This window comes from Scylla paramamosain, chromosome 7, assembly GCF_035594125.1.
Source record: "Scylla paramamosain isolate STU-SP2022 chromosome 7, ASM3559412v1, whole genome shotgun sequence".
In the NCBI taxonomy this organism is placed as follows: domain Eukaryota; kingdom Metazoa; phylum Arthropoda; class Malacostraca; order Decapoda; family Portunidae; genus Scylla; species Scylla paramamosain.
Genome location: NC_087157.1, coordinates 12,050,001 through 12,072,500, shown reverse-complemented (window position 1 = coordinate 12,072,500; position 22,500 = coordinate 12,050,001). Strand labels below are relative to the sequence as shown.

General features: G+C 44.9%; 1 long non-coding RNA gene across 1 annotated transcript in view; it reads right to left on the bottom strand.

Annotated features, from left to right (window-relative positions):
- Positions 1-22,500, bottom strand: part of LOC135102082 (uncharacterized) — a 145,935-nt gene that overhangs the window by 81,739 nt on the left and 41,696 nt on the right. Inside the window, exon 2 of the long non-coding RNA XR_010269516.1 lies at positions 18,973-19,122. This is a non-coding gene — a long non-coding RNA (uncharacterized LOC135102082). The remainder of the gene's footprint in view (positions 1-18,972; positions 19,123-22,500) is intronic.

Sequence of the window (22,500 nt, the reverse complement as noted above, 5' to 3'; positions counted from 1 at the left end):
GAGAGAGAGAGAGAGAGAATGAGAGAGAGGCCAAAAGAGGAACAGGCCAAATAGGTGGTCAGTTTCCACACACACACGAAATGACCAAAGTTACCTCTTCACTTTCCCTCTGGACTACACACGCTATGGAGGAGGAGGAGGAGGAGGAGGAGGAGGAGGAGGAGTACCATGACGTCACACCTTCCTCTCATATTAACGTCTAAATCAAGCAAAGAAAACGATAAAAGCGTGTCATTTCAAGGGGTGAGGTTACAATCTTCCTGAGGCATCTGCAATACAGTGTTATGTAATGATACCCACGCTCTCACTCACACTCTCTCTCTCTCTCTCTCTCTCTCTCTCTCTCTCTCTCTCTCTCTCTCTCTCTCTCTCTCTCTCTCTCTCTCTCTCTCTCTCTCTCTCTCTTTCAATGGTCACACTTCACTAACCATATGAAGATCACTTTTTAATCTTCGCTGAGCCCAAAAAAATAAATGGGTACATTGCAAAAGTCAAATCAATTTAACTTATAGCAACAAACCTGATTGGAGAGAGAGAGAGAGAGAGAGAGAGAGAGAGAGAGAGAGAGAGAGAGAGAGAGAGAGAGAGAGAGAGAGAGAGAGAGAGAGAGAACCACTAAAAAAATACAAGACTAATAACTGACTGAAAGAATGCATTAAGATTCTACCCAAGGACTTATTTTTAAGAGGATGAGGAAAAGGAGCGTCACGGGCCAGCAGTCGTGTGAATCTCAGGAGACAATTATTAGGCGCCGCAAATCATCTATTTTACCAGCAGTGTCCGAGGGCATTCAGAAAGAAGCCACCTCGAACTCGACCAAGCGATGAGGCGATGCGGCAAACCAGTTCAAAAATAAAATATAAAAAAAAAGAGAGAAACATACGAAAACTAAAAAAATCTCTTGACCATCATCATCATCATCATCATCATCATCATCATCATCATCATCACCTTTTGTCAGCAGAAAATCAGAGCAGCAGCGTCCTTGATTTTTTTTTTTTTATTTGTGGGGCTTTCCTGATAACTAGTGGGTTCTCTCTCTCTCTCTCTCTCTCTCTCTCTCTCTCTCTCTCTCTCTCTCTCTCTCTCTCTCTCTCTCTCTCTCTCTCTCATTTATTCTTTTATTCCTCTCTTCTTTCCTTCATTCCTGTATTCCTTTATTCTTTCCTTCTTTCATTCCTCCCTTTCTTCCTTTATTCCTTTCTCATTATCCTTATGGAAAATTTCTCCCCCACCCACCCTCTCTCTCCCTTTCCCTCTTTCCCTCTCTCTCACTCCCTCCCTCCCTCTCCCTATCCATCTCTCCCTCTCTCTTCCTCTCCATCTCCATCCCTCCCTCACTCTTTCCCTAACGATCCCCGCTAATACTCGGGCAGGTGACAACAGCAGCATCAGTACCAGGATCAGCAGGCAGTGAGGCAAGGAGCGGGTGAGGGGATCGGCAGCGTCACCGCCAGCGCCGAGGGAACAGAAGCCCGGCCCGCGGGACGCCCCACTCCCTTATTACCACTCGCAATATTTTATCTGCGGGATTGCAATCGGGGATGAAACATGGGACCGTCAAGTCGTTCCGGCAGCCCCCGCGGGAGAGAGAGAGAGAGAGAGAGAGAGAGAGAGAGAGAGAGAGAGAGAGAGAGAGAGAGAGAGAGAGAGAGAGAGAGAGAGAGAGAGAGAGAGAGAGAGAGAGAGAGAGAGAGAGACATACGTAACACACCTACATAACTTACGCGAGCACACACACACACACACACACACACACATAAAAGGGAGAAGAAAGGCTACATGCTATCAGACATTTTCGGACACAGACATCGGAGTCCACACACAAAAGCGCAGGCTCCTTATCTGGACATATCAGACACAAAGCTCGGCGGAGAGAAACGCCCAGTTTTTCCCTCTTATTTTTACCCGCGCCAACACAAGGGATGAGTGACTGCAAGAAGAGAATGATGATAAAAGATGCCGCCGACACAACCACCACAACCACAGCCACAGCTTCCTCCTACAACAATGTGTGTGTGTGTGTGTGTGTGTGTGTGTGTGTGTGTGTGTGTGTGTGTGTGTGTGTGTGTGTGTGTGTGTGTGTGTGTGTGTGTGTGTGTGTTACGTACAGTGTCTATGAAAAAAGAGGACGCGCAGTCAGCAAACAGAAGATAAAGTTAACAAGAACTGAACATACTGAGAGAGAAAAGAGGGAAGGAGAAGAACGAAAAGGAATGTGTGTGTGTGTGTGTGTGTGTGTGTGTGTGTGTGTGTGTGTGTGTGTGTGTGTGTGTGTGTGTGTGTGTGTGTGTGTGTGTGTGTGTGTGTTACATTACCTATGAGCAAAAAAACACACATAGACAGAAACAGTAAATAAAACTAACGAGAGCTCAACATATTAAGAAATGTATAGGAAAGAAGAATGAGACAAAGGAGAAAAGGAGGCGTACCGAAAGGAAAGAATAGAAGAGGAGGAGGAGGAGGAGGAGGAGGAGGAGGAGGAGGAGGAGGAGGAGGAGGAGGAGGAAGCGAAGGACGTGAGGACACAGACGATTGGAGGTCCTTTTATGGCGGCGCCTGGAGGCAAACACAGTGTCACAAGCATAATAATATGTGATACGATAAATGAGGGAGTTCCAGCCATCGCGCGGAGGTTGATGGAGCACCTGGCCAGCGTCCGGCCGCCTCGCCTCACCTGCTCACACCTCCAAGCATCCTCGCAGACTGTGACCTTAATCTCAACCTTAACCCAGAGTACGAAACAAAAACATCGACAACAAAAAGAAAGAAAGATAATAAAAGAAAGACAGCAATAACAGTAGTAGGAGGGGTATACCATAAACAGCAGATCAGCAACAACAACAACAACAACAACAACAACAACAACAACAACAGCAACAAGAGCAACAGCAACAACAACGACATCAGTAATAAAAACAACAAAACACATACATTTATCCTTCAATTTTGAATAGTCCCTTTTTGTTTTTTTGTTTTTTTGTTTTTTTTTTGTTTTTTTCATTTAGGGATTAGCATCTCAGCTCACCTTTTTGTTGTCCTCTTACATAAAAAAAAATAACAATACAACAACACAACATAGACAGAAGTAACAAGTAGGAAGAGTAGCCATCACGAGGAAAGCAACAACAACAACAACAACAACAACAACAACAACATCAGTAACAGCAGGAGGGCAGCAGCTGAGCGCGGCAAGAAGACAGGAGCAGCAGCATGACAGCGTCGAAATCTGCGGAAAACTAGGATCTTGTCGCCATAAAACAAGAATATAATCTAACAGAAGGAGGAAAAGTGGCGGAAAAACAACGAGGAGGAGGAGGAGGAGGAGGAGGAGGAGGAAGAGGAAGAGGAAGAGGAAGAGGAAGAGGAGGAGGAGGAGGAGGAGGAGGAGGAGGAGGAGGAGGAGGAGGAGGAGGAGGAGGAGGAGGAGGAGGAGGAGGAGGAGGAGGCGTGGTAAACTAGAAAAGACAAGAAGAAAGAAGATAGAGAGACATCAAGTAAAGAGAAGAAAAGAAAAAAATATGGAGAAAATTACCAGAAGACCAGAGAGAGAGAGAGAGAGAGAGAGAGAGAGAGAGAGAGAGAGAGAGAGAGAGAGAGAGAGAGAGAGAGAGAGAGAGAGAGAGAGAGAGAGCACCGCCACCACATCGGACAGAGAAGCATCGCAGCACGCCTCACTAACAACCACAAGGTTAATCCCGCCCATGTCGCGCCACCGTAGTCTCTTTAAGCGGCTCGTCCCTTTAATGGTCCTAATGGTTGCACGCCGCGATGCTCAGACTGCCAAGACGAATCCCTAAACCCTGCCAGCATTAAGTCAAGGAGCAGAAGTGAACAATACATTCCTGTCGCATACTGTCCTATTAAACCCTAATGAACTGAACCCGGAAAAGTCAGACAGGACAACAGATTGCAGAAGCCAGGGTTTGTTTGCCAGGAATCAGCCGCGCACGCAGGGGGTCCCCGAGGGTGGGCTGGACACCTCTCGCAGTTTTACGCATCCCTTGCCATTTTCTCCTGCCTCCCAGACCTCGGCATTCCAGTCGCGTGGTAAATCATGAATTAACTCGTAATTTAGACCCCAAGAGAAGTATAACGAGACAAGCCTGCAGAGCGCCAGACTGCGACTTTAAAACTCAAGATGCGTATAACATGATACACCTTAAAAACAAACGCTAATGTCCACCCCGAGATGCCTAATGTATATTACTCTTGCGTATAACAAGGCGAGCCATTAGGGAGCGCGGTCATTTAGCTCAGCACGTATGTAAGAGGGGGAGCCGTAAAAGAACACGCCGTGGTGCACCTTCCCCGCGAGTGACGAGGCGCGCCACTGATGAAAGCTCACCGGGCCATCGTGCACCTCGCCGCTAATCACCGCGGCACCCAGGTGGGGCTCAGGTGTGGCAGAGACTCGCCAAACTGCACAGCCTGGGAGAGAGAGAGAGAGGGAGAGGTGTGGGAATAACAAGAAGTGTGGGTTGAGGAGGATGAGCAGGTCATACACACACACACACACACACACACACACACACACACACACACACACACACACACACACACACACACACACACACACACACACACATACAAGGAAGAGGGTAGGATGACAGTGGATGCTCGCTGGCAACATAAAAGACTCAGCAGTTCACTCACTCGCTGTCTGGCCAACAAACCCGACTAACGTAAAGAAAAACACCCGCCACGTCTCATCCCTTACAGCCCAACGCGTCACCTTCTGTTCCTGTCACTGTCTACTACTACTACTACTACTACTACTACTACTACTACTACTACTACTACTACTACTACTACTATTGCTGCTGCTGCTGCTACTACTATTTTTCATTGCCCTGTCCTATTTCTTCTTGTTGATGAGGAGTAATAAAATTAAATGATAACTTTGAAGATCTAAATGCTGTTTGTTATCCTTCGTAAACCTTTTGGTACACTACTACTACTACTACTACTACTACTACTACTACTACTACTACTACTACTACTACTACTACAACAACAACAACAACAACAACAATAACAACAACTACTACTACTATTACTACTACTACTACTACTACTACTACTACTACTACTACTACTACCACCGCCACCACTGCCAGCACCACTGCAACCAAGTACAGCACAAACCCATTCAGCTTAATAACACAGTACACCCTCATACACACATCCACTGTTACCTGCACCAGCTTGACTCTGCACAGGCCCGTAAAAATATAACATCATTACCCCCACCTGGGCAGGCAGCCGCGCGTTACCTGCCGCCGCGCCGGTAATGGCCTGATTGACTCTTAGAGGGGGAGGCGCAGTATCGTGGCAGGGCATCGTGAAGTGTGTGGGGTAATAAGCGAGCGGGTGTTATAATGCGTCAGACGAGCCTCGCTGCCTCCCTCATAACCCCGCACCTCCCCGACCGCATGATTATCTGATAAACTCGCATCAGATTATGGCTATTCGGAGCCGCCCCGCCCCATCCTGCCCTGCCCTGCCCTGCCCTGCCTTGCCCTGCCCCGGCCCGGTCTCCCTTCCCCTCCTCCTCCTGTTCCTTCTCTTGTTAACTTCATACGCGGCTCAGTCAACCTCGAAGGTCAGACTGGGTTATCTACGACCTTTTCTCTCTCTTTTTTTTTTTATGTGGGGGGATAATTAATAATCCACTTATTCCTCAAGGTGGATATTTTGGTTGGGGGTGGGTACCTCTCTCTCTCTCTCTCTCTCTCTCTCTCTCTCTCTCTCTCTCTCTCTCTCTCTCTCTCTCTCTCTCTCTCTCTCTCTCTCTCTCTCTCCAGCAGGAATTTCACTTTTTCTTTAACATTTTGTGGTACGGAAAAACTAGCACGGATCTCAGCCTCCCTCGTCTTTTCCCTTTCTTCCTGCCTCAGCCACAGTCTTCTCTCTATCCCTCACTCACTCACTCATGATGGGGGAGAAGCAAACATACGCTGATTAAGAGACGAAAAGTCCTCTATCTTTCTCTGCCTACCACAGGACACAGACACAGCAAGAAGGAAGCCTCTAAAAACTCACTCACTCACTAACTCACTCACTCACTCACTCACTCACCTCACCTTTCCAAAACACCGGCAAAATCTGTGAATCACGGCACGGTAAAGCAGGCACCTCTAGAAACCTACTCACTCACTCACTCACTCACTCACTCACTCATCTCATCTCATCTCATCTCACCTTCCCTTCCCTTAACACCTGCAAAATCTGTGATCCACCCTCCACTCCTCCTCCCCCCTACCCAAACAACCCCCCACTGACGAGCATCAGGCAGCAGGACACATTACAAAGACGAGAATGACGGCGCAGGAACCACCACCACCACCACCTCCACCGTCGCCCCCTGGAGGAACTGACCAAGTCTGAAGATTAGTAAAATTACCGGGCCGGCACGTGGAGGGGGAACGGATGGCCGGGAGCGCTCGAGCCGAACCCTCCTCTTCCTCCTCCTCCTGTACCACCTCCTCCTCCTCCTCCTCCTCCTCCGTAAAGGTTCGCTCGCCAGGTCTTTTTGTGGGTAGCCGACTGTGCAGTGATTCGCGGGAGTGAGTGATACGCTGGTAAGAAGCTTTATTGTACATTTTTGTCCGTGTTTTTTTACAGTGCTATTCCTGGCCCTCCTAGTCCCTCCGCAGCTCACCACTGATTTCATATGCTGTCTCACACGGCGGGAGGGAGTCAACGCTATGCTCTCTCTCTCTCTCTCTCTCTCTCTCTCTCTCTCTCTCTCTCTCTCTCTCTCTCTCTCTCTCTCTCTCTCTTGCAAAGTAAGGACGAAAGGCCGGGGAAGGGTGTTCAGTAAAGAAGAGGAAGAGGAGTAAGGAGTGTGGGTGACAGGGAGGAAAAGATACAGAAAGGTAGGAAGGAAGGAAGGAAGGAAGCGAATGTGAGATGGAAAGTAAGGAGAGTGTGAGTGACAGAGAGGGAAGCAGGAAGGAAGGAAGCGTGTGTGTAGATGTGAAAAAGTTTTGACGGAAGAAAGAAAAATGGAAAATGTCAGGAAAAAACGTAAGGATAAAGAAGTAACTGTAAAAGAAGGAAAAAGGAAAAGGAAAAACAGGTTGAACACAGAAGATAGGAAAAAAAATACCAGGAGAAAGGAATTAAAGATGTACAAAAATAATAACATCAAAAAATATGATAAAAATCGATAGATAACAGAGAATACGGATAAACTTGCAAGAAAAGAAGAAGAGAGAAAAATAATGCACAAAGGCAATGCAAGAAAAACATACAAAGAAAACATGACACGAAAGGATAAACTTTATAGCGAAGGTTAAGCTAAAAAAAAAAAATAAACAAAAGTAATACGAGGACTGAAAAAGAAAAAAAGTGCATATGGTAATGAGGAAATCAGAGACAACAGGTGACGATGACAAAGGTAAACGTGGGAACCTGTGTACTTAGGTAGTGAGTTATTACTGCTGAATATTTTACAACCAAAGGTGACTCTTGACTTCCACCACTCCACCTCACTCCACCACCTACACACCTCCTCCACACCCCCCTTCAACCCTCACCACCACTCATTGCCGCCCACTCCTCATGCCACCCACATCACCACTAACATTACCACTACCTCCACTCCACTACCGCATACCTTGACTCTCCGCAGCTTCTTCCATCATTCTTCCACCTCCACCCCAACACCACAGCTCCCATCTACCTTCTTCAGACCTTATCACTGCCATCTACTCATGCAGCTTCATCCACCACTATTATTCCATCTGCTTTGCACCACCACAGCTCCCTTCCACTCTCTTCAGATCTAACCATGACAGCCCAATCCCACCACCCACATTATAATCGTCCCCAGCTAGTAGATTAAGCAAGCAAAGAGACATATATGAATGTTATTATAGACAGAAAAACGGGTTGGACATCTGCTGCAAATGACAGTATATCTAGTTGTGGTTTTCCCTGTTCGCCGATGCCAACACGGGAACACTTCGGTAGGTAGAGACGCCTCACCACCACCTGCACACCCCCAGAAGCCACCACGCTTGCCACCACCACCATCACTACAACAATAACTTCCAGTGAGCCTTACCTTTCATCAATTCTTTTATTTCCTATCTCATGAACATCATTAAGATTCACTCAGTTCCTTCCCTAACAAGCTAGTGCATAATTATGACAAATGCACCACACCACCACCCCCACCACCACCATCCTTCATTGTCCCCCCTCCATCACCACCACCACTACCCCATCACCACTCTCTCCATCCCTCCATGCCTCCTCCTCCTCCTCCTCCCACCCCCATCAACGCCTGGCTTGCTCATAAATAATACACTGATAATTATTCCCTGTCATCAATCTTGTATTAACATTAATGATATAAACATTACGGAACTGTCAATCTAGCTGGGTAATGGACGTGAGCCGCTCCTCTCTCTCTCTCTCTCTCTCTCTCTCTCTCTCTCTCTCTCTCTCTCTCTCTCTCTCTCTCTCTCTCTCTCTCTCTCTCTCTGCTTACTCCCTTCCCTTTCTTTCTCTTGTTACTTCCCCCACCTATCTCTCTCTCTCTCTCTCTCTCTCTCTCTCTCTCTCTCTCTCTCTCTCTCTCTCTCTCTCTCTCTCTCTCTCTCTCTCTATGCTTACTCCATTCCCTTTCTCTTGTTACTTCCCCCACCTATCTCTCTCTCTCTCTCTCTCTCTCTCTCTCTCTCTCTCTCTCTCTCTCTCTCTCTCTCTCTCTCTCTCTCTCTCTCTCTCTCTGCTTACTCCCTTCCCGTTCTTTCTCTTGTTACTTCCCCCCACCTATCTCTCTCTCTCTCTCTCTCTCTCTCTCTCTCTCTCTCTCTCTCTCTCTCTCTCTCTCTCTCTCTCTCTCTCTCTCAACCATCAGTATGCGAGCAGCCAGGACGAATAGCCTTAACTCAACACTCGCCGCCACTTCTTCATCTTATCAAGAACTTTGCAAAATGTTTCTGTTAATTTTTGCTCATTAAAGATACAGTCAACAGAGGTCTTCTTCTTCTTCTTCTTCTTCTTCTTCTTCTTCTTCTTCTTCTTCTTCTAACTGCTGGAGGCAGGGTAGGAGTGACAAAGCAAGGTAGGGGAGAGGGTGGGCAGGGTAGGGGAAGGGTAGGGGATGGGTAAGTAGGCAGGAGCAGGGTTCAGTAAGGAGTGTCGCGTCTCCAGTTCGATAATGTTGGTGGTGGTGATTGTGGTGATGCATTGCGTGCAGGGCGATAGGTGTGGTGTGGTTTGGTGAGTATCCTGTTCTCGTGTCCTCATCATGGTCGTCATCAGTAAGTAGTGGTGATGGTGGTAGTAATTGTTGTTGGTGGTGGAGGTGGTGGTGGCAGTAATTGTTGTTGTTGCTATTGTTGTCAGAAGCACACCACTTACCCGCCACTGTGCTGGAGGACTGGACCTGACCGTATGAACCAAGTCAGCGGCATGCACAAGACACGTAAGAAGTTGGTTTCTAGTTTTTGAAAGTCGCGAGTCACATTGTAAAGTTGTAAAGCGCGACGACACAAATTCTTAGTCTTCTATTTTTTTTTTTTTTCGTAGTGAATGGAAATGTAATTCTTATAATAATGAATATATAAATGAATAAATAAATTAATTAATAATAAAGAAGTATGCTATCTGAATCTTACCAAGTAAAAGTAGGAATTATTGTTTTTATTATTATTATTATTATTATTATTATTATTATTGTTATTATTATTATTGTTATTATTATTATTATTATTATTATCATTACCATCATCATTAATACTAATTTTAGTAGTAGTAGTAGTAGTAGTAGTAGTAGTAGTAGTAGTAGTAGTAGTAGTAGTAGTAGTAGCATAAGTAATTTCATTCATGATTGTCGTCGTCTTCGTGATCACCGTCGTCAGTGTTGTCCTCGTTGTCATAGGCGTAGCAGTAGTAGTATTGGTGTTGGTGGTGGTGGCGGTGGTATGCACGTTGGTATGTAGGTCTACAAGTTGTTGCTGCTGCTGCTGTTGTTGTTGTCATTGTTGTTGTTGTTGCTGTTGCTATTGTTGTTGTTGTTGTTGTTGTTGTTGTTGTTGTTGTTGTTGTTGTTGTTGTTGTTGTTTTTGTTGTTGCTGTTGCTGTTGTTGTTGTTGATGTTGTTGTCGCCGTCGCCGTCGCAGCAAAAGCCGCGTGCAGTTTTTCCACCACACTATAGCACGTCCTGGGTCGCGCGGTGGGCGGCGGCGCGTCAGGCCAGCAGATGGCAGCACGCACTGTTTGGGTTCGCCCGCCGCCAACACCCCCGGCCACGCCACCTTTTATATAAGATGTAAATTTACCAGTGCGATGTTTACGCTGACAGGGAATTAAGAGTCAGCGAGGCAGCACGTCCCTGCCGCCGCCTGGCCGCACCATGCTGCCCGGGCCGCGCCGCCGCCGCTACCTGCGAGGCGGTGTTACTCAGCACAATTACTCCACCCAGCAGACACCCACAAGAAAAAAGGGATAATTGCACCACTGTAAAAACGCTTCAAAACTTCATTCACGTCTGAGATTAATTTCTCCCAACGGGCGAGGCTGATGTAGACTTCAGGACGTGACGGACGAGCAAGGGACCTTTACCGTCTCGGCGAAGCGGCGGCGTGGGGCGGACATGCATGGAGGGCGTCCCGATACCTGCACCCTGCCCTGCCCCGCCCTCCCAGCCCCGCCACACACACGGCAGCCCCGTCCCTCTTGCGTCGCCATATGACCTCGCTGTTATGGCGCCAAAATTTTTCGATCAATCAATCGGTCAACTCGTCGCTCTCCTGAAGACTCCACTGTCTTCAGTAGTCTGCCGGAACTAACATCGCATCAGTAAGGGCTTCAAAATCCTCTTCGTCGATGCGGTGCAGGAGTTTGCCTTTACGCCGCCAGTCTAAACGTCTTGCCCCCGTCATGGCCACGGCCAAAAATCCCCTTCATAAACCTTCACACTTTCATTTTCGGGATGGACTGAACCGGTGCAAAAAAAGTAATGAGGAGTAAGGAATATTCAAGCTAACTATGCAACTACCCTGCAACTACTATGTACCTTAGCACCGGCTTCCCCTTAGGCAAAGAGAGCAAGCTACTTACTGCATCGCTGAGCAGTCCTCCTCCTCCTCTCCCTTAGCAGTATCAGTTCCGCTATCATCATTATCACCCTCATCCTCACCATTATTACTCCTCATCCAAGCACTATCACTCCTCCATCACCACTGGCCATCTCACACAAGCATAATCATGACTCTCATCACATCCAGATCACCACTGCTCCCCTCACCACCACTTAAATGCACCATCACCTTGATATTAATACAGCTTTCACTCCTGTACTGTCACTATTATCTGTCTCACTATCATCACTATCACTGTTATGGTCTTCACCACTGCACTGTCAGCAGCACTGTCACCATTAGCAATCTCACTATCACCACTATCACTACTATAGCCTTCACTATTGCATTATCAGACACAATATCATCATTAGCAGTCTCACAATCATTATTATCACTAATATAACCCCCTCCCCTGCACTATCAGACACACAATCACCATTAGCAGTCTCACTATCACCACCATCACTGCTACAGGCCCCCCACCTCACTATCAGCCACACAATCACCATTAGCAATCTCACCATCCCTATCATTGTTATCATTATGCATCTATCAACACCCTTCCATTACCCCTCATAACTGCCATCACTATCACCTTCATCTCAGCATTATCATCCCTCAACCCCACCATCACTATTAGCACTTTCAAAACTTCTGTAGCTACTCTAACTGTCGCCATGTACCAAAAGCCATCACTACCTACGCTTTTAACACCAACACCACCACCACCACCACCACCACCACCACCACCACAACTCACCAGTTCATCAGTAATAGATCAGACACTGGCATGTTAGACTCGCTTCACTGGAAACGGAGATAAGATGCAATGGTGGTCTGTATGTTTTATTTATTATCAGACAGCGACCAAGGGAAATAACAGAAAAAAGGGGGAAAGGGAGAAAATTCTATATATAATGCAGTTTTCCTACCTCCCCTCCAAAAAAATTACAGCTGTTCTCCTCCACTCACAAAAAAAAGAACAAGTGTACAAAAAAAAAGCAAAAGGAACAAGATTCAAAAGGCCTTTTTTTTTCTGAGGTGTCTTAATACTCCTGAAACAGCTCAAGTCACAGGAAAGGGAGGTAATGTAGGCAGAGGAGGAGAGCTTCGGAGCTAATGCATGCCTGTAGCCTTACCTTCATTTCTCATCCCTACAAGTTGTCCCATACCATCTAAAACCACTACCAAAAATTCCGACTCATTTACACTGTCATCATAATACTATTCCCACCACTAACACCACTACCACAATCATCACCACTAACTTCTCCCATCTCTATCACCAAACCACAACACTTCCACCACTACCGCCACCACCACTACCAGGCTCACTAACCTCTCCCACCTCTATTAACGCTGCACTCCAGAACCAACACTACTACTTGCAGCATTACATTTCTTATCAGAGAATCTATATAATAATGCAACACCAGCAGCAACAACGATAATACAGATTACCTTCTACTTCTGAGTGAGTTACGTTATCGAAATTATGATTGTAAATAGGGGATCCTGGTGGTGGTGGTGGCGCTGGTGGTGGTGGTAGCAGTAGCAATAGTAGTAGTAGTAGTAGTAGTAGTAGTAGTAGTAGTAGTAGTAGTAGTAGTAGTAGTAGTAGTAGTAGTAATACTAAAGATATTTTTGGTCACACACACACACACACACACACACACACACACACACGCGCGCGCGATTTTAAGGAAAAACTGGATAAGAGTAGATATCGAGACGGGACAGCACGAGCGACTCCTCCTCCAGTAAACCACAACTAGGTAAATAAATACAACTAGGTAAATACACACACACACACACACACACACACTAGTAGCAGCAGCCAGCAGCCAGCAAACATCCCCCTTTTGCTGTCTCCTGTCTCTTACACAAACACCTGCATATTTACAACACACAATCGACCAACTCAACGACGATACAAATCTTTAGTTACTGCACACATCCACTCACTGACTGGCATTCAAACCAACCGGGACTACTGCATTTCACACACACACACACACACACACACACACACACACACACACAGCGGTCGCCCACCACCTGGCCTGCCCTCTCCCTCATGGGCAGGGGGTGTGGGGTGGGGAGCCCGTGCCTGGCCCCACAAAGAACGCCTGACAAGTATTGTGATACCGCCAAGTAAATAAACTATGCTGATAAAATGATCCTGAATAAGGGATAACTCTGCCTTAATTACACAGCTAGAGTGGGGGGCAGGGGGCGGAGAGAAGGGGGAAGCGAGGGAGGGGGAAAAAGGAGGAGGAGGAGGAAGGGGGAAGAGGAGGAGGAGGAAGAGGGGGGAAGGGGACAATGTTAATGGGTCCGTGTGTGCTAAGGGGAACAAGTGGTGTGGTTGATTTCTTCTCTTATGCTTAAATGACTCGACTTATTATTATCCTGCTGCTTCTCGTGCTTATCTCTCCCTCCTCCTCTCCCTCTCTCTCTTTCTCTCTCCCTTCCCCTCCATTCGTAACTGTCTTCTGTCCTTCCTCCCTCCCCTATCCCCATCCGTTCCCTTCTGTACCCACGTCATGACCCCTTCCCTGCCTTACTCCCTTGTCCTATAGCCTTTTCACCCCTTTTCTCCCTAATGCTCTCTCTCTCTCTCTCTCTCTCTCTCTCTCTCTCTCTCTCTCTCTCTCTCTCTCTCTCTCTCTCTCTCTCTCTCTCTCTGCTAACTTCTTTCCACCTTCACTCATTTCTTACCCACCACTGACAAATATCCCCAAATATAGGCAGTTTCACCCAAGCCTCCCTCATCTCCTCCCATATTACCATCTAAGACTCGTTTCTGTTCCCTTGCATCAGTGTGGCGAGTCTGCTGGTACGTCTCCCCCCCAAGCAAGACACCCTCAGAGCCTCCCTCCTCCCACTCCTCCTCCTCCTCCACCATCACCACCATCAGTACCCCCTGTCAGCAACATCATCACGCTTCAACACCAATCGTTATCTTCAAACTTAAATCCTGACTCCAATTCCTCCTTAGCCCGAGGTGGTGAGGTTATTAAAATACTTCCCAATAATCTGAACAAGAATTTTGCATAATGATGAAAGATGTCTGAGGCAAAGCTGTGGTTGGGTAAAAACTAATAACCCAGAAACATGCTTATTAAGATGCTTGCAGGCTGAGATAACCGCTCATTGGACACTGATTGGTGGGTGAGCCGGCGTGTGTCCTGCCGGAGGAAGGCTTTCTTCCCGAGTGTGTGCGCCGCGATGACACCTCGCGACCTCATGCATTAGCTCTGATACACGAGTACGTACACCGGCAGGAAATTCTCTCTCTCTCTCTCTCTCTCTCTCTCTCTCTCTCTCTCTCTCTCTCTCTCTCTCTCTCTCTCTCTCTCTCATTATTTTTACTTGTTAGCATGAATACAAAATAAAAGATCAAGGGACCACTTTTAGCCTTGACGTCTACTTTTTAATGAGACCTGCATAATGTCATTAATATATATATATATATATATATATATATATATATATATATATATATATATATATATATATATATATATATATATATATATATAGATAGATAGATAGATAGATAGATAGATAGATAGATAGATAGATAGATAGATAGATAGATAGATAGAAAGATAGATATATATATATATATATATATATATATATATATATATATATATATATATATATATATATATATATATATATATATATATATATATATATATATATATATATATATATATATATATATATATATATTCCGCTACCTCTATTATACTATGTTTATTACAGTACAAATATTAAGATCAAGACAACCCGCCATTAACTTCAACATTCATTGCACCTCCTCATATTTCCTGCGCACGCACACACACACACACACACACACACACACACACACACACACACACACACACACACACACACACACACACACACACACACCTTCCACTTTAGTTAATATCAACATTTAATTTTCTTTTTGTCTGGATGTGTATCAAGTGGAACGACGCTGTACGTGTTAATTACCGTCTTGCGATGTGAGTGTGATGCATAAACCGACTCTCTCTCTCTCTCTCTCTCTCTCTCTCTCTCTCTCTCTCTCTCTCTCTCTCTCTCTCTCTCTCTCTCTCTCTCTCTCACTCACTGACATACACATCCAATCATCCCAGTCATCATTCCCTCTCGCATTTTTCACAAGCCGCCCTTCCACAAACGCAATCGTCGATACTTACACACACACCCACCCAGACCTCCGCTGCGCATCATCCACCACAGACAGTACTGGATGTACCCACCCACACACACACACTCACACACACACACACACACACACACACACACACACACACACACACACACACATTCTCTAGTCCCTAATCACACCTTCGTGGTAATTATCCAATATCTTACCCAAACTCCAATAAATCCCTTGCACACACACACACACACACATACACACACACACAAACACAGCACTCCCACCACACCTCTAGCAGCGATCGTGGCTAGTTAAACTTAGATAAGCCGTGTTTATATAAGGGAGATGATATCCAATGAAATTTACAACATTAGCACTGTAAACTAAAACTATTCCTAACTGACTGCAAATAATTCCTCCCCGCTCACACGTCAGCCACCAGCAATACAACAGCCGCGAAAGAGGAATGTTCCGGTAACTCAGAGCGAGAGAGTATCCGGCGAGGGAAGGCAAGGCTGGGTGAGAGGGTTGGAAGAGAAGAGGGACGCACGCCAGACTAGCATCCCCGCGCCATCTGTTGACAGTGGCGGCAAGTAGTGTGCCTGTCCCTCCTGTGTGCGTGTCACTCTTCTCGCTGGGACTTGCTAGGTTTATTATTATTGTTGTTATTTATTTTTTTCGTGTTTCCTTTTTTATTTTTTACTACTTCTATTATTATTTCTACTACTACTACTACTACTATTACTACTACTACTACTACTACAACAACAACAACAACAACAACAACAACAACAACAACTACTACTACTACTACTACTACTACTACTACTACTACTACTACTTTTGCTGCTGTTGCTGCTGCTGCAGTAACCATCATTATTACTACTACTACTCTTACTGTTGCTGGTGCTGCTACTACTACTACTACAACTACTATTACTACTACAGTACTACTACACTACTATTACTAATATTACACTACCATTACTACTACTACTACTACTACTACTACTACTACTACTACTACCATTACTACTACTACTACTACTACTACTACTACTACTACCACCATCATCATAATTATCATCACTATTAGAACAATTACTTACTGCAGTTTTATTTACAAGTGGAGTGTATGCACAGTATATCCTGCCACATACTTTGCCGGCGAGTTGCACAATACTTTACGATCTCAGATAAATTTTACCCCCGTCTGATTTTACAACTTGGAAGCAACACTCAGTCAAGGCGTAGCGTCGTTTACAACACTTATGTTCGCTGATTTACGTTTAGTGAGTAGCCACCTAGCGACGAGGCCACGCTAACCACCACCACCACCACCACCACCACAAGGGGCAGACTGTGGGAGCGTGAACAACACCTTTCCTCCCTCTCATCAAAATACAAGCATACGATCTCCTTTTTGTTTCCTATTTCCCTTCTCATCTCTCGTTTTAATTTTCTCTTTCACACTTTCACACTCAAATTGTATTTTCCTATTTTTCATCCTCCTCCCTCTTTAATCCAGTAAATCATGCTTTTCCTCTTTCATGCTTCTTTCTTTTTCTCATGTAAACTTATCATCATCCTTTCATCTTTCTTTCCTCATCCCCTCTCTTTATCAAACTCCTTCATATTGTCTCCTATCTTCTTTTTCCCCTCTGCATCACACTCCATACCATCTCTTCCCGTTCTCAAGTAAACCCATCCTTTTCATTTTATGTAAAGGGAGCACAGGTTACAAAAAAACTCCCACTGAGGTGCAAGTCCCCAAAGGAAAGAGCTGAAGGAGTTATCCAAAATTGGAGGATAAGTATCTTGAAACCACATCCTGTTATCCTTCTTCTTTCTCACCTAAACACATCCTTACCCTCTCCTCCTCATCTCCCAACTAAACATCAATGCATAAGGCCACGAGGACCTTGCATAGTAATATGAAATAATAGTAGAAATAACAGTAATAGTAAACAGTTTCAAACATTCACATCATCAACCGGTAATCGAACCAGGAACCAGGAAGGAAGAAAGACACCGAACCAAGGAACATAAAATATCACCCACTCCTTCAAATTGGAGCTGTACCCTTAAGCATCTGTCTTGGGCCTCCAGAGGGCGTCACCTAAGCCGCCACCTCTCGCCCGTCCGATGCTAGCTCTCCATTTCCTCTACGTGCTGGTAATAGGAGCCAGGGGAGCCACTGAGCGTGTTACAGGAGGCTGCTAGCAATGGTAAGGTATTGTCTAGCACTTCTTCTCTTGCGCCTCTTATTCTTCGTCTTTTGCTCTTTCTCTTGCTTCTTCTCGTGCTCTTTCTCCTTTTTTTTTTCTTTTTCTTTTTAAGTAGGAGGGACACTGGCCAAGGGCAACAAAAATCCAATAATAAAAAAATAAATAAATTAAAAAAAAACACTGAGATGCCGGTCCCCGAATAGGGTCCAAACCGGTAGTCAAAAATTGAGGGATAAGTTTCTCGAAACCTCTTTCTCTTGAAGGAATTCAAGTCATAGGAAGGTGGAAATACAGAAGCAAGCAGGGATTTCGAGAGTTTACCAGAGAAAGAGATGAATGATTGAGAATACTGGTTAACTCTTGCTTTAGGGAGGTGGACAGAATAGGGGTGAGAGAAAGAAGAAAGTCTTGTGCAACGAGGCCGTGAAAGGAGAGGAGGCATGCAGTTAGCAAGATCAGAAGAGCAGCTAGCATGAAAATAGCGGTAAAAGATAGCAAGAGATACAACATTGCGGCGATGGGAAAGAGGCTGAAGACAGTCAGTTAGAGGAGAGGAGTTGATGAGACGGAAAGGTTTTGATTCCTCCCTGTCTGGAAGAGCAGTATGAGTGGAACCCTCCCAGACATGTGAAGACATGTCCCATACATGGACGGATAAGGCCCCTGTACAGAGTTAGCAGCTGGAAGGATAAGAAAAATTGGCGGAGACGTCTCAGAACACCGAACTTCGTAGAAGCTGTTTTAGCTAGACATGAGATGTGAAGTTTCCAGTTTAAATTACAAGTAAAGGACAGACCGAGGATATTCAGTGTAGAAGAGTGGGGCAGTTGCGTGTCGTTGAAAAAGAGGGGATAGTTGTCTGGAAGGTTGTGTAGAGTTGAGAGATGGAGGAATTGTGTTTTTGAGGCACTGAACAATACTAAGTTTGCTCTGCCCCAATCAGGAATTTTAGAGAGATCAGAAGTCAGGCGTTCCGTGGCTTCTGCTCTGGCTACTGTTTTTTTTTTTTTCTCTAGTCTTCTTTCTGCTTTTTCTCTCTCTACTCCTTCATATTCTTATGTTTTCTTCTCATGGTTATTCTCCTAATGTTCCTTCTCCTTCTTCTCTCTCTATTCCTTCAGAATCTTATGTTTATTCTCATGCTTATTCTCCTAATGTTCTTCCTCCTTCTCTTCCTCACTTTCTTCCTGCTCTTTCTCTTCTTCCTCATCCATCTCCTGCTTTTGTTGTTGTTGTTCTTCTTCTTCATCTCCTTCCCCTTCTATTTCTTCTTCTCCTTCACCTCCTCCTCCTCCTCCTCCTCCTCCTTAAAGCTTAGCATCCGAAGTGAAGAAGGTATAAAAACCGGCTGTGTTCTTCTATATATATAGTTACATAAAACACACACACACACACACACACACACACACACACACACACACACACACACACACACACACACACGAGTACTCACACAGGGCGGGCGTCACCGTGTCCAGTCAGCCATATCATCCCCGGGGCACAGACGGAAGGCTCGGCAGTTAACGAAGGCACAGCAGGTGAGAGTACAAGGCCAGACTCAAGTATGCTTCTTATGTCTGGTGACCGCCACCTCCCGTCACTCCTGAAATAGAGGTTGAAATATAAATGTTAATATGGAGAAAGGGAAAATATTGAGGTTGAAATATAAACGTTAATATAAAGAAAGGGAAAATACCAAGGTTGAAATGTAAATGCTAATACAAAGAGAGGGAGAATATCGAGGTTGAAATGTAAATGTTAATATAGATGAAGAGGAAAAATATCGAGGTTGAAACATAAACGTTAATATAAATAAAGGGAAAAATGTCAAGGTTGAAATATAAACGTTAATATAAAGAAAGAGAAAAATATCGACGTTGAAATATAAATGTTATTATAAATGGAGAGGGTGAAACAGGCAACGTACATTGTAACATCCATTCACAATGCTGGCCGTTTGAAAAATGTGGCGCAGGTCGTAAAGTACATATAAATATAATAGCGTACAGTAATATACTCGTACAACATACATACAAAAGCAGTCTTCGTTAATATTTTATGAAAACACCAGTAGCGTAATCCACACTGAAGTTTTTTTTTTTTTTTTTATTACACCGTCAATATTTCCTAAGACACGCATTGATTTAGGTCTCTCTCTCTCTCTCTCTCTCTCTCTCTCTCTCTCTCTACCTACCTACCTACCTATTAATTTAACATGACACAACAAAAAATATTCAACATGTGTGCATTATCAACTCTTCTTAAATGAGGTAGCAGTACAAGTGGCGTGCAGAGTGAGGTGTGTTAGCGTTACTTATTCACGGGTTAATCACTCCGTGTGTGTGTGTGTGTGTGTGTGTGTGTGTGAAAGAGAGAAAGGGAAAAGGAATTAACAAGAGAAAAGAAAATTAATAACGAAAAAATGAAAACTATTAAGAACATAATGATGACAACGACGACGATGATGTGTGTGTGTGTGTGTGCGTGTGCGTGTGTGTGTGTGAGTCGCACAAAACCTCACACAAGAACACACCAGGCGTGCACCGGTCACATCCCAGCTGCCAATCGATCTGTGTGAACCAATGAACCAGTGAACCAATAAACCAGTGAGTAAACCAGCGAATCCTTGACTCAGCGAACCAGCGAACCTGAACCACTCGAGAAGGACGACTTGAGAAAAACCATGAAATGAAGTGAAAAGAAACAAAAAATGTAAGCGAACTAAGAAAGAAAGAAAATGTTAATATAGTGAGAAGCAGACGAGGGAAAAATAGATACATGATAATATACACGACAATGAAAAGAGAGATACTAGATAGATGAAAGAGGAAGAAGAACAAGAACAAGAAGAAGAACAAGAAGAACAAGAAGAAGAAGAAGAAACGAGAGAGAGAGAGAGAGAGAGAGAGAGAGAGAGAGAGAGAGAGAGAGAGAGAGAGAGAGAGAGAGAGAGAGAGAGAGAGAGAGAGCACAGGTGACTCCTTCATTAGTCGGATAATACACCTGCATACCTGAATGCTCGTCTGCCCTCAGGTTAATTAGTGGTCTTTAACAAGACTCAGGTTGTGCAACGCCCACCCAACCCTGTACTTGCCGCCCGGCTATTAGGAACACTGCTGCTATTGCTAACGTTGCTATTACGAACACTGCCACTGAGAACACTGCTGCTGTAACTAAAGGCAATGCTACTATTACGAACAATAGTATCAGGAACCTTGTTACTAAGATCATTGTTGCTGTTACTGAGAACACTTTCGCTGTTACTACACACTACTGCTTTATGAATACTACTGCTATTACTACTGCTATAAGTGAAGTCAATACTGCTGTTACGAACAATGATTTTGACTGCTATTAAGGCCACTGCTGCTTTTACTTATGTTAGGCAATGTTATGTTCCATTTGTATATTTATTATGGTTCGACGAACGATGAGATGTAGCAATAGGAATGTTGTGTAGGTGGATGTGGCAGTCAAAACGCAGGATATCTGGGATTCCTTAAGACACAATTAAGTGGAAGTGTTGGTAAACACCCAAGTATGCAGTTACCTTGCACGAACACATTTATTATCACTAAACACTTCTGCTCTTGCTGAACACTGCTACAGTACTTAGAACAATATTGTTGTAACTTAATCCATATTCCTATTATGAACACAGATATTACGAACAACGTCACTTAAAACACTGCTGATATTATTAAAAACACTGCTGATATTATAAGCACTCCTGCTATTACTGACCTCTACTGTTATTGCTAGTTCCTGTTAATACGAACACTATCACGACCACTACCACTGCAACTATCAGAGGCCACTACCGCTGATAAACTAGAAGCTACGGCCTGTGCTACATATAAACCATACCACTACACCTCCACTCCTTACGACTATCAGCGGTGTGCCGTCACTGCCGCGACAAGTGACGCCTCATTAAAAGCACTCCCGCCTTTGTCGCAAGTACTGTCACCGCAACCCGAGACTCCCGCTGCTGCTCATTACTTCCTCTGCTTGTTCACTGAGCCTTGTCTGCATCTCAATTAACAGCGGATGATGAATGACTCGAGCACCGCGATGACATACATGAGGGACGTGATTATTATCCTGGTGGTGGTGGTGGTGGTGGTGGTAGTGGTGGCACACGGCGATCGCTTCTTCCTGCCTTCCTGCTTCCTTAGCCTTCTTAGCCTTCCTTCCTCCTTAATCTTTCTGCTTCCCTATCCTTCCTGCCTCCTTAGCCTTCCTCCTTATTCTTCCTTCTTCCTTAGCCTTCCTTCCTCCTTACCCTTCCTGCCTCCTTATCCTTCCTGCCTCCTTATCCTTCCTGCCTCCTTAGCCTTCCTGCCTCCTTAGCCTTCCTGCCTCCTTAGCCTTTCTGCCTCCTTAAGGCGTCTTCTGTTTACCGTGATCCGTTTCAGATCACTGATCTGGCCGCGCGGCTCGTGTTCTATTTACATCTTGATTTGGATATATCCTGATCTGAGTGATCCGGATCTAGGTGACTTGGGTCCGGAGGTGGGTTATTACTCGTATATCAGACGACACTTGCTGAAGCTGCTGGCGGCGGCCATATTAGCAGCTGAGCAGCTTCTACTGGGGATTTATTTAGGGGAATACACAGCAAGAAAACGGCTGATATGTCTGAGGAACAAAGTGAATGGTAATGAATCATTGCAGAATGCTGCTGTGGGCATAGAATGTGAATAGTGGTGGTGACAGATGCCAAAAACAAGGGAGATATTACAAGCCACACCAAGTCTTGGTTTAATGGCTTCTGATAATTATTACGTGGCCATTAACGCCTCTACCAACGACTACACGATGAGGCAATGGAAGATAATACTTGTTCATTCGAAAATTATACATCTCTACTTTGGAAGTGCCTCAGTGACGGTGTCGTGTCAGCACGCGGGAAAGGCTAGCCTCACCTTACGTTCGAATATTTTCTGATTTTACCATTCTGTACTTCACCACAGCGAGT